Here is a 17,712-nt window from a genome sequence, read left to right as displayed (position 1 = left end):
CCCATTTCCAGGTCAATAGGCAGCTTACCAGGTCTTGCTCTCATTAGGTAAGCCGGGGTACAGTTGGTGGAACCTACGGGCATGTGATTATACAAGTCCACCAGATCAGGCACTTTTTCAGGCCACAGACTGCGTTCTTCCAGGGGCAACGTTTTTAACAAGTCTATCACCACCTGGTTCATTTTCTCACATAGTCCGTTGGTCTGAGGGTGATAGGGTGTTGTTCTTATCTTCCTGCAGCCATACAGATTGCAGAACTCTTGGAAGACCTCTGCTTCGAAGGCTGGTCCTTGGTCCGTCAGCACTTGCTCCGGATACCCGTGTGGACGGCAGAAGTGCTGCTGGAAGTCTCTAGCTGCTGTTTGAGCCAGTAAGTCCTTGACAGGGACTACCACCAGGAACCGGGAGTAGTGATCTACGATGGTGAGGGCGTAGACGTACCCAGATTTGCTTGGAGCCAGTTTCACATGGTCCAGGGCTACCAGTTCCAGTGGCTGCCTGGTGATGATGGGCTGCAGGGGAGTCTTCTAGCTGGCACGGTCTCTTCTCCTTAGGCTGCACGGGCCACAGTCTCTGCACCACCTTTCGATGGCTCCTCTCATGCCTACCCAGTAGAACCGTCCACGCAACAAGAACTCCAGCTTCTTCCATCCGAAGTGTCCTGCTCCGTCGTGGTATGCCTCCAGAACCATAGCCGCGTCTCGTCTTGGGACCACTACCTGCCAGGTCAGCTCATGTGTTCTAGAGTTGACCATTCTCCGACACAGCTTCTCCTTGTAAAGAAACAGTTTACTTTTCTCCTTCCACAGTTGCTTGGTCTCCTCCGGAGCGTCTGGGTCAAGACGGGCATCAGCCTGTGTCAGCATTTCCTTCACCAGACGGACTGCGGGATCACTGTCTTGTGTCTCCGCCCAACTGTAGTGGGGTAAGGGATTGAACGTAGCAGAGCGCCTGTCCCTTACACGGTGGGAATACAGGGTAATCTCATGACGGTGGAACGCAGGGAGTTCGACTTCTTCCAGTTCTTCTGGATCTTCCCCTATGTCCGGTAAGTTTGGCATTCTGGACAGGGCATCCGCGTTGGCATTTGAGCGTCCCGCCCGGTATTTGATGGTGAATTCATAGTTGGACAGGCGGGCCATCCATCTCTGCTCCACGGCACCAAGTCTTGCAGTGTCCAGGTGTGTCAACAGGTTGTTATACGTGTACACGGTGAACTTGGAAGAGGCAAGGTAATGCTTGAAACGTTCGGTCACTGCCCACACCACTGCCAGGAACTCTAGCTTGAATGAGCTATAATTTTCAGGGTTTCTCTCTGTGGGCCACAGTTTTCGGCTGGCGTAAGCGATTACCCGTTCTTTCCCCAGCTGGATCTGGGACAGTACGGCTCCTAGCCCGATGTTGCTCGCGTCTGTGTGGAGGATAAAGGGCTGGCCGTAGTCAGGGTACGCCAGGATTTCATCCCCCGTGAGGGCCATCTTCAGCTGGCGGAAGGACTCCTCTTCCAGCTTTTCCCACCTGAAGGGCGGCTTCTGGTTTTTGGCCTTCCTGGATTGACCTATCAGGAGGTCCTGCATAGGAGCTGCCATTTTGGTGAAACCGGGAATGAATCTTCGGTAGTAGCCTACCAACCCGAGAAACTGCCGCACTTCCTTTATGCTGGAGGGTCTTGGCCAGTCTTTAATCACGGTGATCTTATCGGGGTTGGGAGCCACTCCGTCAGCACTCACCACGTGTCCCAGGTACTGCACCTTTGGTTTTAGCAGGTGACACTTGGAGGGTTTCACCTTTAGGCCGTAGCTTGCCAGGGCGTCAAACACTTCTGCCAGGTGTTTCAGATGGTCCTCGTAGGTTTTGGAATAAATGATGATATCGTCCAGGTATAACAGGACCGTCTTGAAATTCCGGTGTCCCAGACAGCATTCCATCAACCGCTGGAAGGTTCCTGGTGCGTTGCAGAGCCCGAACGGCATAGAGTTGAATTCACTGAGACCCATCGGGGTGGTGAATGCAGTCTTCTCCTTGTCTGCCTCTGCTACAGGAACCTGCCAGTACCCGCTAGTAAGATCCAAAGTGGAGAAGAAGTTAGCAGATTTTAATGCAGCTAAAGATTCTTCTATTCTAGGTAACGGGTACGCATCTTTGTGTGTGATACGGTTGACCTTTCTGTAGTCTACACACATTCTCATTGTGTTGTCCTTCTTTTTCACTAGAACTAGTGGAGCTGCCCAGGGGCTACAGCTGTCCCTGATTACCCCAGCCTCCTTCATGTCCCGCAACATCCCCTTTGCATGCTGATAGTGTGCAGGGGGTACAGGTCGGTATCTTTCCTTTATGGGTGGATGGTCTCCTGTGGGGATGTGATGTTCTACCCCCTTTACTCGCCCAAAGTCTAGCGGGTGTTTACTAAAGACTCTTTCGTACTCCTGAACCACCCGGTAGGCTCCCTGTTTTTGGTGTGAGGGAGTGGAGTCAGTACCCAAATGCAGTTGCTGACACCAGTCCTCCATTTGTTTCTTAGAGCCGTTACCTTCCTCTGGTTGAGATGGAGGCAAGGGTTCCACGGCCCTTACAGAATTTTGGTTTATGGTGAACAATTTGGCTAGCGTGGCATACCGGGGCAGGTATACTTCTCTCTCCCCGATATTTATGATGCTGACAGGTACCCTCCCATGGCGTACATCGACCACCCCCCGTGCTGTCAGAATGGTGGGCCCACTGTCTGAGTAAACGGGTTCCACCATTGCTTGGTAGTCTCTACCTCTTAGACCAATAGCTGCCCGGCACCAGATCATCATCTCACTTTTCGGGGGCATGGCAATAGGGAACGGGTCACACATTCTCACGCTACCAATCTCACCACCAGATAGTTCCACTTGTTGCCGTTTCATCAGTGCCCGGATCTCTTTTTGGAGAACACGCTGCTGGCTGGAACTGGCGTTCTTGGCAACCTGCTGTAAAATGTGAATTATCTCTGCAGGACAATTTTCAATCACGTTAGTTCCCAAGGTTATTTTAGGGTGACTCTCATGACGGTCAATGTCCACAATAATCAGTCCTTGTGCCGCCAGTTCGACTTTACAGATCTTAATGGTCACCTCTTTGAATCCCACCTGCGGCACGGGCTGACCATTGCTGGCGATGATACTCAGGTCGCCATCTGGGTAGCGGGTTATGTCCGAGTCATTCCAGTACCGCTTAAAGAGCACATAAGGGATGGTAGTTACCTGTGACCCGGTGTCTAGTAGGGTACTCATTGGAATGCCATCTAGTACCACAGGCAAGACTGAACTTCCCCCTACATATTTATCATGCCAGTTTGAGGGGCCTGATGATCTTATGCCTGGGGGTTGGCCCTCTGCCCCAGGTTGTGCCCGTTTAAATGACAGTACCTTGCCATATGTCCGGGTTGATTGCAGCGGCGGCAGATGGGTTGTCCGTCCTCGTTATATCTGTCGCTGGGTCTTCCTCTGGACGTTGGGATCCTTCTCTGTCGGCGCCACGGGACGTCCTCCGGTCCGGACGCCAGCTGGATCTTTCCTGGAGGAGAGACCTGTAAAGACTGCACAGTTCTGGTTAGCGCGGCTACGCTTTTAGTCAGCTCTTGGACCTGATAGTGCAGGTCTGTAGCTGGGTTGTTGTCCAAAGCCTGCGCACCAGCTCCTACAGACTCTGTAGACAAGGGCGCCGCCTCCTGATGATAGGTAATAGCAGGGCGCCGGTGGGTTACAGCGCTACCCGGTGCCGGTTCTCGGAGCACCCGGATGGCCCTGTCTTTGAACTTTGCAAAGTCTAAACCAGGGTTCTGCAAGGCCATTGCACGTAACTGGGTTCGGTGGGCGTTCGACAGCAGACCCTCAATGAATTGCTCAGTTAACAGTTCATCTGCATTCCGCACACTGTCAGGGTCTGCCTGTTTAATGGCCCCCAGGGCCTCTTGCAAACTCAAAGCATAGTCTCTTATACTGTCTTGGGCCCGCTGCTTGCACCCATAAAATCTCATTTTGATCTCGGTTGAGGTGCGGGTATCAAAAGTGTCCTTCAGACGGGCCAAGATCTCCTTTACGGTCTCCTTGTCCCGGACTGACCAGAACTTTTCTTCACGCTGGGCTGCGCCGGTTAACTGCCTATCAATATGCTCACTTTCTATCCCTCCGACAGGGGGTATACTTTAAATAGGCTGTACAGTCTCTCTTTAAAGTCGCTTAGGGTATGCGACTCCCCTGAGTATTGGGGCAGCCAGGCCGCTCCGGGGATGTATGGCATTGTGAACGACATTACTGCGGCAGGGGCCGCGCTGGTGGTAGAGGGTCCCTCCGTGTCTGTCATCTTCCTCCCCCATAGTTAAGTGTGGCCTACCTTCCGTCGATCCTCTTTCGTAGGCTGCGGCTCCGCTGCTGCTGCTCCGGACGAGGACCTTGCGTCGCGCCCTGGTGACGTCAGCGTCGCTCTCTCTCCTTCCAGGACCTTGCGCAGCGTTGGTGCGTAGGGCGGGGCTTCAGGTCTCGTGCGGTTTGAACGTCCACGCCCCTCTTCTTCCCGCGCGGCGTCCCGAAGATGGCGTCCGATAGCGGGAAAGCGGCTGAGGATGGCGGGAAACGGCTGAAGATGGCGGGAAATGGCTCCGGACGGCGGGAAAACTCTTTTTCAGGTAAGTATGAAGTCCTTTTCAGGCACGCAATACCCGTTTGTGGCGGGTTGGTCACAATCCTGCCGACTACGCCAAAAAGCTGACTCGTCCCCTGGGCCGTGGGGCACCCGGGACCGGACTTCAGGGCAATGCTGGGAGTAGTAGTGGCGACCCGGTCCCTTGGCTCAGGGTGGCCAGACCAATATTGTGGCAGTCTCTGTATCAGTATAATGCAATGTCCGACTACGCCACCCGTGGATTGCGGTCAATAAGAACCGCCGCTGCTGAGCAGACCTCTGAGGCTGATGTTGTGAGGGCAGCAGAGCGTAGTATAACTCCCCACGGGAGGAGTATAGCCTCAGGGTAGTGAGTGTGGATGATGGGAGTGATGGTGCACGAGCGCAGCAGGAACGACTCAGAGGCTTTGCAGTGCAGTTCAGGGTCTTTACTGATGATGATAAGGCTGACCCTCCCGGGAGTACTGGCTAGCATATGGGGCCTGGTCAGTCTGTGAGCAAACTGGAGTTCCCCTGGCCAGGTGGAGTTGTAGGCCTCCCCGTCTATCAGCACTCTTCCTGGCTACCTTGCTGTAAGTGAGTGGAAGTAGCCCACGTCCCTGAGTGTACCGTGTGGTGCTCACCCGTATGGTTGGTGACTTGGGGCCTTTTGATAGCCCCGCTCCTCGATGGCGGTGCTGGTCCCTTGCTCGCGACTGAGCCTCCGGGCTTCTATGGCCAGAGGACCTGAAATCCCCTGCCGGCGGGTTTCTGCTGTTGGGTATATATAAGTCCCCACAGCCTCGGACTCCTGTGTCCGGTTCTTAGTGTCTTCTGCCAGGACGAACTACGCTTAGCTCAAGTCCCTGGTCTTCAGCTCCTGCTCCTACAGAGCTCCTCGCTGTTACTTTCCCTGTGTCTGGAACAAACTCCAGGCTCTGACTCTCTAACCCCGCCCCAGATCCAGTTTATATAGGGCAGGTTCCTCCCCTATCTGGTCTGGGACAGGAGGTGTTGCATGTTTAAGGGCTCCTGACCAGGAAACCTCCCACTTGCCCTCAGACGTGATATTTCTATCACTGTGGCAACCAGACCCCTGGGGTGCCACACCTAAGCCAGCAGGAAGCTCTGGCCCACGGAAAGGAACCCCGATAACTACAGTTCCTTCAAGTTGGAGTTTCTCACCATAGTCTGGGCTGTAATGGAGCGCTTCAAACACTATCTCGCCTCCTCCAGATTTACAGTCTTCACAGATAACAACCCGCTGATGCACCTGGAGACTGTGAAGCTTGGTGCCCTAGAACAACGATGGATGGCCCGACTGTCTAACTACGAGTTTACCATCAAGTATCGGACGGGGCATAAAAATGCAAATGCTGATGCGCTGTCCAGGATGCCCAACTTGCCAGATGGGGGAGAAGACCCGGAAGAGCTAGAGGAGATAGAGATACCCGCTTTCCATCATCATGGGGTGACCCAGTGCTCCCACTGTGTAAGGGATAAGCGCTCCACCAACAGAGAGGCCACATTCAACCCATTGCCCCACCATGGATGGGCAGAAACACAGGATAGCGACTCGGCTGTCCGCCTAGTCAAGGAGTTGCTGACGCAAGCTGACTCGTACACTGATCCAGATGCTCCACAGGAGACCCAACAGTTGTGGAAGGAGAAGGGCAAACTGTTCATCTATGAAGGAAAGCTGTGTCGAAGAAGCATCAACTCCCGGACACATGAACTGGTCTGGCAGGTGGTAGTCCCGAGGCGGGATGCGTCAATTGTCTTAGAAGCGTACCACGATGGAGCAGGACACTTGGGTGGAAGAAGTTGGAAGTCCTGCTACGTGAGCGATTCTACTAGGCTGGCATGAGGAAAGCAATCGAGAGATGGTGTCAAGAATGTGGTCCATGAGACGAAAAGACCGTGACAGGCAGAGGGCTCCCCTGCAGCCCATCATCACCAAACAGCCACTAAGCCACTAGAACTGGTAGCCTTGGACCACGTGAAGCTAGCCCCAAGCAGGTCAGGCTATGTCTACGCGCTAACCATAGTAGACCACTACTCCCGGTTCCAGGTTGTAGTGCCAGTAAAAGACTAGAAGGCTCAGACGGCAGCCAAAGCGTTCCAACAGCACTTTTGTCGTCTGCACGGTTACCCTGAACGGGTGCTTACTGATCAAGGTCCAGCCTTTGAAGCAGAGGTGTTCCAGGAATTCTGTAACTTGTACGGCTGAGAGAAAATAAGGACGACGCCATATCATCCCCAGACCAACAGGTTGTGGGAAAAGATGAACCAGGTGGTGATTGACTTGTTGAAGACGTTGCCCCTTGAAGAGTGCAGCCTGTGGCCAGAGAAGTTACCAGATTTGGTGGACCTGTATAACCACATCCCGGTGAACTCCACCAACTGTACACACGCTTACCTGATGAGAGCAAGACCTGGTAAGCTACCCATTGACTTGGACATAGGAGTCTTGACACCAGAGACAACATCACCAGATGCGGATTGGGATACGGCAGCAACAATACAGCAAGGTGCAAGAGTGTGTTGAGAGAAGTTTGTCCCAGGCGAGACAGAAGCAAGAGAAGACTTACAATCAGTACGCACCTGCCGTTCCCTTATTACCTGGAGAACAGGTACTTAAGAGGAAGAGACGAGTCCATAAATTAGATGACCAGTGGGAGGTTGAGCCATACACCGTCCTACCCTCGAATTACGACAACACCAAAGTGTGCCTCATCAGCAAAGATGGTGGGGAAACTTCAGCGGCAGTCTCAAGAGATCACTTGAAGATATGTCCTGAACAGTTGAAACACACAGAAGAAGATCCAGACAGCCCTCGGCCCACAGAAAATGTGGAGGAAACAGTTCAGACAGTCCTCGGAGAATTTCCCCGGTCTTGGACGCAGGTGAACAAAGCGATTGTGGTACCAGTCTTGACCTTTCACCAAGCGGCCTCACCGGAAGCTGCAGAGGCTCCAGAACATCTGGAAGACCAGTCGGCCCCAGAGACAGATGCTTCATCAGCTGCAGATCAGGAGAATCTACCCTCTGCTAGCAGTGAACCTGTCGTACCCAGGGTGAGCCAAAGAATTCGTAGGAGATTACCCAGCTTACCAGTGTTACCTAAAACTACCCGTAGTGTGGGGGCATGGCCTAGCCAGCGATGTGAGAGGACGCGGTCTGGAACTCTCCCGCCGACCATAGCTGTGTGCGCTGAGCCAGGACGCCGCAAAGCCTTTGAAGTACTGCTGGATTGTGGGGGAAGGTCTCCTGTCACCCCGGGGAGCGTTCCTGACAAGCAGGACTGCCGTAATGACCCGCACCAGGCAGCGAGATCCCGGCCCTGGGAGAGGAGGTAGGGGCCAAGATGGCGCCGTAGCTCAGGAGGAGGCGGCCAGAGAGAACACAGCGTGCTCCAGGAGGATGTCGGCTGCTGCACGCCTGGAGAGGCTTGCGAGGGTGGAAGCAAGTAATAATAAAGCTGGACTCTCAGAGTGGGAGGCTGGGGCTGAAAATGATATGGAGGATCAGGAGAGTGCAATAGGTACAGTGGACTGTTAGGCTGATGGCTCTGGAGAAGATGAGCAGGACAAAATTGTGGAGTCTGCTGTTGATCCTGATGTGGGAGAACCCACTTTGAAAGATGTGTTCACTGTGGTGTCGTATTGCAAACAAACGCTTACTAAGCTGTCAAAGCAGGTTACTGGTGTGCAAGCAGAAATTACTAATATTAAAGCTGCCATGCAGAAAGCCGATGTCCGCACAGGAGAAGTAGAGGAAAGAGTGAGCACTGCTGAGGACACTATAATATCTGTACAAGCTGCTCAAAAAAAGCAGGACAAGCTGTTAAATGATGTTATTGCTAAAAACGACGACTTGGAAAACAGGTCAAGACGTAATAATGTCAGGATAGTGGGGGTCCCGGAAAAAGTTGAAGGTTTTAACCCTACAGAATTTATTGAGAATTGGCTGTTGGAAAAATTTGGAGCTGATAAACTATCAAAAGTCTTTGTTGTAGAGTGAGCTCATAGGGTCCCACTGAGACCCCAGCCTCCAGGAGCAGCTCCCAGAGCAATGTTGGCTAGGATCTTAAGCTATAGAGATAGAGACACTACCCAGCGTATGGCGAGAAAGACTAAGGAGTTAACAATAGATGGTCATGATATCTCGTTTTATTCAGACTATTCACCCGCGGTGCAAAAATTACGCATGAGTTACAGAGATGTGAAGAAAAAATTGAGAGACATGGGACTTGCGTATTCTATGATGTATCCGGCCAGGCTGAGACTGGTTGCACTGGGTAGAATTCACTTTTTGCAATCTCCAGGAGAAGCTCTGGAATGGATTGAAAAGAATTCTAGAAGAGTGCTGGAGCACAAGGACAGTTGAAGAGACGCAGAATATATGTTTTGTACATGTGTCTACACTTATCATTTGCTGTCCTTTTTCAACTGCATTTAACTGCTTGTTGCAGGATACAAGTTTGATTCTGGACGAAGGCGGTGTGCTGGCGATGCATACAGTTTATATACTTGTTATCTAATATGTTTTTCATAAGGCGGGAGAGACCTTGGGGAAGACATTCGGTTTTTGTCTATTTGAAGTTTAGGCGGGAGGGATTATCTGGTGGAGTAGGCCGATTTCATTCACCCACTCTCGGATAGAGAGAGAGAACGGAACGACAAATTGGGAGGAGGATTGGAGGTGACAGGGATGGTTAGAAGGGTTAGAAGTTATCTTAGTTTTGGGTATGGGTGGGGGAGGGGGGGCGGACGGCATGGGGGCACTGTATGATGTGGTTATATACGCAGATATTGATTCTGATAAATAATGGCGGGTATGGTTAAGGTATTAAGCTGGAACATACGTGGTTTGGCGGACCGTAAGAGACGGGCCACTATTCTGCAGAATATTTTAGCTCGAGGGCCCTCCATTATCTGCCTTATAGAAACACACCTGACAAGGGACAAAATTGTTTTTTTAGCAAGGAAGTGGGTCCAAAGAGCATACCATTCTACCTATTCTGCATATGCAAGGGGGATTTCTATCCTGGTGCATGTGGGAACTCCGTTCGAGGAGGTTGAGATTAAAATAGATAAAGACGGGCAATACGTTTTTTTAGTTTGCAGACTTTATGGCAAATTATATTGTGTGGTGGCAGTGTATTTTCCACCGCCATACACTGGGACGAAACTGCAGGAGATTATAGAACTCACCAGGCATTGGGTAGGGATCCCTGTGTTGCTGATTGGGGATGTCAACAATGTAATGAATTAAATTTGGGACAAAACTAATAGGCATTCGGGAAGAAATGACGGAGAGGAGGAGACACCCTTTGCTAAGTATGTATCAGAGGTGGGCCTGATAGATTTGTGGAGAGTGAGACATGTGGGAGTGAGGACATACTCGTGCTACTCTTCGACACACGGCTCTATGTCTAGAATAGACCTAGGCCTTGGAAATGGGATGATTGACCAAAACATTATATTGAATATCTACCTAGGATACTCTCTGATCATTGCCCACTGTTGGTAGAGCTGAGGTCCAGTATATGTGGGGGCGGTAGGCGGAAGGAATGGAAGGTTAACCCAGTTTGTCTGGAAACGGTGGATATTCAGAAAATAGCAGGAGAAGTGGAGGAGTTCTTCCAGAACAACGTGGGAAGTACAGCCATAGGAACTGTGTGGGACACAATGAAGGCTTATGTTAGGGGTTTGCTGATCCGAGATATTTCCAGAGTTAAAAATCAGAACAGAATGGAGGAAAGAGAGGCATTGGCCGTGTGAGGAGAGCGGAGGAGGATTTGGTGCTTAACCCCACCGTAGAGGCGCAACAGACCATGAAAGAAGCTCAAAAAGGTGTGGATAAAATATTTCTAGCCAATGGGGAAAAAAAGAGGGAATTTCAAAAAATTGCCTTTTATGAAGAAGATGAAAAAGTTGGCCACCTGTTGTCTATTATAGCGGCAGCGCAGAGAGAACTGGGATATATATACGGTCTCCTGGATCCAACTGGCACCTTAGTCACTGAAACGCAAGATATCTTGAAGGTGTTTAGGGACTTCTATGGTGATTTATATCATTCTAAGTTAAGTAATACGGGAGATGACATAGACCAATTCTTGAAGGGAACCCAGATATCTAGACTTAGTGAGGAGGCTAGGGATAGCTTGGAGGGCCCCCTGACGGCAGAGGAGATGGAGGAAGCCCTGGCTTCAATGGCAAATAATAAAGTCCCAGGAGCAGATGGCCTACCAACAGAATTTTATAAACATTTTAGAGATATACTATTGCCAAAATTGAAGGATGTGTTTCTGGAGGCCTTGGAGGTGGGAGAAGTACCGGTGTCAATGCGGGAGGCTACAGTAGTGGTTTTGCCCAAGGCGGATAAGGACCGGACACAGCCAGATTCGTATAGACCCATATCTCTACTACCGGCTGATATTAAAATCTTAGCTAAAGTATTGTCTAACCGATTAAGCCGTGTAGTTTCTAGTATTATACACTCAGATCAGTCAGGTTTTATGCCGGATAGATCAACGGCCATTAACTTGAGGCGATTATTTTTTAACATGCAGTTGGCCGCTGACAATGCTGGGCATAGAGTTGTGGTCTCACTGGACACACGGAAAGCCTTTGATAGTGTGGAGTGGAGCTATCTCTGGTGAGTTCTCCAACTGATGGGATTTGGTCCGGTTTTTGTGACCTGGGTAAAGTTATTGTATACGCGCCCAGTAGCTAGAATAAGAGTAAATGGGGAACGGTCAGATAAATTTGATATGACAAGATGAACCAGACAGGGCTGCCCCCTCTCCCCACTGTTATTTGCCCTGGCCATAGAGCCGCTGGCTTCTGTAATGAGACAGTCAGACGTGGTAAAGGGATTTCGGTATGGAATGGTTGAGGAGAAGATAGCGTTGTACGCAGATGATATTTTATTATTCTTACAGGACCCTCAAGCGTCATTACATGGTGCAATAGCTGTCATCAATAGATTTGGCCTGTTATCTGGGTTACAAATTAATTGAGATAAATCTCATATTATGGAAATAGATACCCTGGATGGCTTAGATGTTGAACAGGTGGAACGTGCACAACTTAAATTAGTACAAGAGTTTAAATATCTTGGAATTACAATAACGTTACCAGTAAAGGAATACCTTCAGTTGAATGTATACCCGATAATTGGGAAATTAAAAGATAAAGCATCTACGTGGAGTAAAATGCGCCTCTCGGTGGTGGGAAGCACCAATCTTCTTAAAATGGTGCTGATGCCCAAATTGCTATATGTTTTACATAACTCCCCTGTGTGGATCCCTCGGTCGGTGTTCCAGCATATTAATTCAATATTTAGGGATCTGGTTTGGGGTGGAGGTCAACCCAGGATTAAGCTGGAGACTCTCCAGAGGCCGAAAAAAGAGGGGGGTCTCGCCTTACCAAACCCGTGGATATACTTTTTGGCAGCACAGTCCCAGCATATTAGAGGGTGGGCACTGAAGGCAGCGAAGGGGACTATCCAAGTGGTTTTGGAAGCTCATCTTAACCACTTCGCGCCAGAGCCTGTTTTTGCCTTCGTGACCGGGACAATTTTTTGAATTCTGACCACTGCCAGTTTATGAAGTAATTGTTTTTTCGTGACATATTGTACTTCATGATAGTGGTAAAATTTCTTCGATATCACTTGCGTTTATTTGTGAAAAAATCGGAAATTTGGTGAAAATTTTGAAAATTTTGCAATTTTCAAACTTTGAATTTTCATGCCCTTAAATCAGAGAGATATGTCACACAAAATAGTTAATAAATAACATTTCCCACATGTCTACTTTACATCAGCACAATTTTGGAACCCAAATTTTTTTTTTGTTAGGGAGCTATAAGGGTTAAAAGTTGACCAGCGATTTCTCATTTTTCCAACAAAATTTACAAAAACATTTTTTTAGGGACCACATCATATTTGAAGTCACTTTGAGGGGTCTTTATGACAGAAAATACCCAAAAGTGACACCATTCTAAAAACTGCACCCCTCAAGGTGCTCAAAACCACATTCAAGAACTTTATTAACCCTTCAGGTGCTTCACAGGAATTTTTGGAATGTGGAAGAAAAAAATTAACATTTAACTTTTTTCACAAAAATGTTACTTTAGACCCAATTTTTTTATTTTCACAGGGGTAACATGAAAAAATGGACCCCAAATTTTTTTGTGCAATTTCTCTTGAGCATGCTGATACCCCATATGTGAGGGAAAACCACTGTTTGGGCGCACGGCAGGGTTCAGAAGGGAAGGAGCGCCATTTGACTTTTTGAATGTAAAATTTGTCTGAATAATTAGCGGACGCCATGTTGCGTTTGGAGAGCTCCTGATGTGCCTAAACAGTGGAAACCCCCCACAAGTGACACCATTTTGGAAACTAGACCCCTTAGGGAACTTATCTAGATGTGTGGTGAGCACCTTGAACCCCAAGGTGCTTCACAGAAGTTTATAATATTGAGCTGTAAAAATAAAATTTTCACATTTTTCCCACAAAACCGTTTTTCATCCCTTAATTTTGCATTATCATAAGGGTAATAGGATAAATTGCACCATGAAATTTGTTATGCAATTTCTCCTGAACACGCTGATACCCCATATGTGGAGGCAAATTACTGTTTGGGCACATGGCAGGGTTTGAAAGGGAAGGAGCGCCATTTGACTTTTTGAATGTAAAATTTGTTTGAATAATTAGCGGACGCCATGTCACATTTGGGGAGCCCCTAATGTGCCTAAACAGTGGAAACCCCCCACAAGTGCCACCATTTTGGAAACTAGACCCCTTAGGGAACTTATCTAGATGTGTGGTGAGCACCTTGCACCCCCAGCTGCTTCACAGAAGTTTATAATATTGAGCCGTAAAAATAAAATTTTCACATTTTTCCCTCAAAAAATGTTTTTCATTCCCTAATTTTGCATTATCATAAGGATAACAGGATAAATTGCACCATGAAATTTGTTGTACAATTTCTCCTGAGTACGCCGATACCCCATATGTGGGGGAAAACCACTGCTTTGGTGTACGGCAGGGTTCGGAAGAGAAAGAAGCGCTATGTTGGCTGGGATAGGCAGCAGACACCATGTCACATTTGAGAGCCCCTGACATGCCAAAACAGCAGAAACCCCCACAAGTGACCCCATTTTGTAAACTACACCTCTCAAGGAATTCATCTAGGGAAGTAGTGAGCATTTTTTAATTTTTACATTTATACCATTGGGCAGTGAAAAAAGCATAATTATATTTTTACCACAAAAATATGTTTTACCCTCAGATTTTACATTTTCACACAGGGCAATGGGTAAAAATGGTGCCGAAATGTGTCACACAATTTCTTCTAAAAGTGTCAATACCCCATATGTGGCTGTATCGTACCACTTAGCCATACGGTGAGATTTGAGGGGGAAGGAGCGCTATTTGACAATTGGAGAACAAATTATTGTAGAATAGGCATTTGGATTTGGGAGCACAAAATTTTCTGAATTTCTTTTGGGGGGCAAGGACCATTTTGCTTTTCCAGAGCCTTTCTGCTACCAGTAACTTGGAAGTCCCTTATATTTTTAACAGATGATGGACCTGAGTGGGGACTAGCTTTTTTTGAGGACTGAGTTGAAGCTTTTATTGGGAACATTTTACGTAACATTTATCCGGCGCTCTAGGCTGAGCACTTACATCGGGGTTTCCATCTAATTTTCCAAGTGATGTAATTCAGATGAAACCCCTGCGGGATCCATTCACTGTAATGAGGCAGCAGAGTTACTCTGGACTCCGTCTGGCCTCTGTTTAGTGGTGTCCTTTTTTTCAGAAGTGCACAAAACTGTGGCCAACCGCACTTTTATGCACACCTAAAACAAATGACACCGTGGGATCCCAGGCTAGACGGCATCCACAGTGGCCTATATCTGCCTCATTACAGGGAATCTTCCATCATGGGTTCTGGCTGAATCACGTATTTCAGAGATTTACACGGAAACTCTGGTGTAAGTGCTCAGCGCAGAGCACAGGATAAATGTGAGCAGAGCCTTACTGGGATCTTTGGGAGACATAATAAACAAATCAGTAGCAGGTGAATAATATTTGTTTTATTTATTTTTTATGCCGTTCCTCGTGTGATATAACTGATTAGATTACTTTATTCTTCGGGTCGGTGCGATTACAGAGATACCAGATTTATATCGGGTTTTTATGACTGACAGCTGTCACACACTAAAATACGCTTTTTTTGCAAAATCTAGTTTTTGCATCACCATATTTTGAGAGCTATAATTTTTCCATATTTCGGCCGATAGAGTCATGTGACGGCTTGTTTTTTGCGGGACGAGTTGACAATTTTATTGGAACCATTTTTGGGCACGTGACATTTTTTGATCGCTTTCTATTCCGTTTTTTGGTAGGTAAAGTTAACAAAAACAAACACTTCAGGAATTGTTTTTTGAGGTTTTTTTTATGCCGTTCTGCGTGTGGTAAAAGTGATCAGGCAGCGTTATTCTTCGGGTCAGTACGTTTACAGCGATACTACACTTACTGTATTTTTTTATGTTTTGTCGCTTTTACACAATAAAACAATTTTATAGAAAAAAAAATATTTTTTTTGCATTGCTTTATTCTGAGCGCTATAACTTTTTTATTTTTCGGCTGATGGAGCTGTATGGCGGCTTTTTTTTTGCGGAACAAGATGACGTTTTCAGCGGTACCATTTTTATTTCTATTCTGATTTTTGATCGCATTTTTTTCCACTTTTTGTTTGGCGATATGATGAAAAAGCATATTTTTTTGCTCCGTTTTTTATTTATTTTTATTACGGTGTGCACAGAAGGAGTTAATTAGTGTGACAGTTTTATAGCTCGGGTTGTTTCGGACGCGGCGATACCAAATATGTGTACTTTTTTTGGTTTTGTAATAATTTACGGATTTATTGGTTTAATATTTTATTTATTTATTTTTATTTATTTTGTGATATTTTTTTTTTAATAGTTTAAAAACTTTTTTTTTACTTTTTTTTACATTTTTACTTAGTCCCTGTATGGGACATTAATTTTTATTTTTCTGATCACTGATCTCATGTAATGTAATAGACATATATTACATTACATGAGATCTTCCCTGACTGTTTCAGTCAGAGTCTCCTGTCTGGTATCAGCTACATACAGGCTGAAGCCAGACAGGAAGGACACCATATATGGCAGAGCTGGAGGCGGTCATGTGACCTCCAGCTGCCATAGCAACCCCAGGTCCTCAAACGAAACGGAGGTCTTCGGAGGTAAGTAAGACGACCCCCTCTCTTCCTGCTGTCTCCTATATGCCGCGATCACTATAGATCACAGCATATAGAAGACAGCAAAGGGTTAACATCACTGGGACCTGATCTAATCAGGTCCCGATGATGTACCCTGTCAGAGCTAACGCTCTGCACCGGAATCGCAGTGCTTGCAGGACCCTGGGGGTCCTGAGCACTGCGAGACCACCCACCGTTTTTAAACGTCGGCGCTGCACAGAGCCCGGCAAGCGCCGACGTTTATCTACAGTGGGCGGTCGGGAACCGGTTAAAAAGGGTGCATTGGTGGTGGGCCTAGAATCGGGACTTTTTGGGAAGAAAGGCAGGCCATACCCGATATGTGGCTTAGTCCATAAACTGTGGATGAGGGTGAAGAGGATTAGAGGTATAGTGGGAATGTCTATGTATACTCCTATTTGGGATAACAAAAATTTAGGAGATTTTTATAAGATAGGAGAGCTGAGAGGATGGGTGGTAAGGGGTATACAGTACATTTACCAACTGATGGATAACCAAAACATCAAAACCTTAGAGATGCTAAAAGAGGAATTTCATTTATTAGACAAACACAGCTATCAGTATACACAGGTTAAGCATGCGTTTATTAAGCAAAGGAAAATCAAGAACCTGTCTGTTCAAAAGGATATTGTTATTGATTATATTTGTACTAGATGGTTGCCCGATTCTAACGCATCGGGTATTCTAGAATATGCCCCATGCAGGATGTGACTCCCCCCCCCATATAATGCGCCATGCAGGATGTCACATCCCCCGTCGGTTATAATGCCCCATGCAGGATGTGAAATCCCCCCTCCCTTATAATACCCCATGCAGGATGTCACATCCCCCCATAGTGCCCCATGCAGGATGTGACATCCCCCCCTCCCTTATAATGCCCCATGCAGGATGTGACAACCCCCCTATATAATACCCCATGCAGGATGTCACATCCCCCCCATAGTGCCCTATGGAGGATGTCACATCCCCCTTCCCTTATAATGGCCCCTCCACGATGTCACACTTCCCCACCCCACCATTTAATGCCCTATGGCCCCATACAATAAAAAAAAGAATCCAATACTCACCTCACTTGTCAGCTGCTCCTCTGGACTCCAGCGTAGCCCGCATGTTCCCGCTGTGCGCTGTGACCGGTCAGGAGAGAGCGCGGTGTAAAGACGTCACCGCGCCCTCTGACCTGACACGTCACACAGCAGCAGCGGAAGAAACAGGAGCTGCTGCGCAGGCACGGGGAGGGGTAAGTATGACGCCAGGTGCCGGGTCCTGAGAGAGCGGGGGGGGGGGAGAGGGGAGGGGAGAGGAGGAGAGGGGAGGGGTAAGTATGGCGCCAGGTGCCGGGGTCCTGAGCGAGAGGGGGGAGGGACAGGAGGGGAGGAGGGGAGGAGAGAGTAGAGGAGGGGAGGAGAGGGGAGGGGCGTCACTTTTACGGTCCGGAGATAAGCGGCCGTAGCCGCTGATCTCCCGACAGTAGCCGCATGGGGGTCAGCGGCACCTCCGGTCGGGGGATGTATGCTGCGAGCAGCCGGCTTCATCTCCCGGCTGCATCGCCGCTCACCTCCGTGCTGCAGATCAGCCGCTAACGGCCGCCATCTTTTTGTGAAATGCCGCGTCGCTGATTGGCCGCGGCCGGACCAATCAGCGACGCGGGATTTCCTGGACAGACAGACAGAAAGACAGACAGACGGGATAAGACAATTATATAGATAGATGGGGGGATGTACAGCAGGCGTCATATCTAGGGTGTATGCTGATCTGCTTCACACCTT

Source organism: Phyllobates terribilis, unplaced genomic scaffold (assembly GCF_046119375.1).
Source record: "Phyllobates terribilis strain yellow unplaced genomic scaffold, ASM4611937v1 Scaffold_4__5_contigs__length_816908805, whole genome shotgun sequence".
In the NCBI taxonomy this organism is placed as follows: Eukaryota; Metazoa; Chordata; class Amphibia; order Anura; family Dendrobatidae; genus Phyllobates; species Phyllobates terribilis.
Note: the sequence above shows the minus strand (reverse complement) of the source record.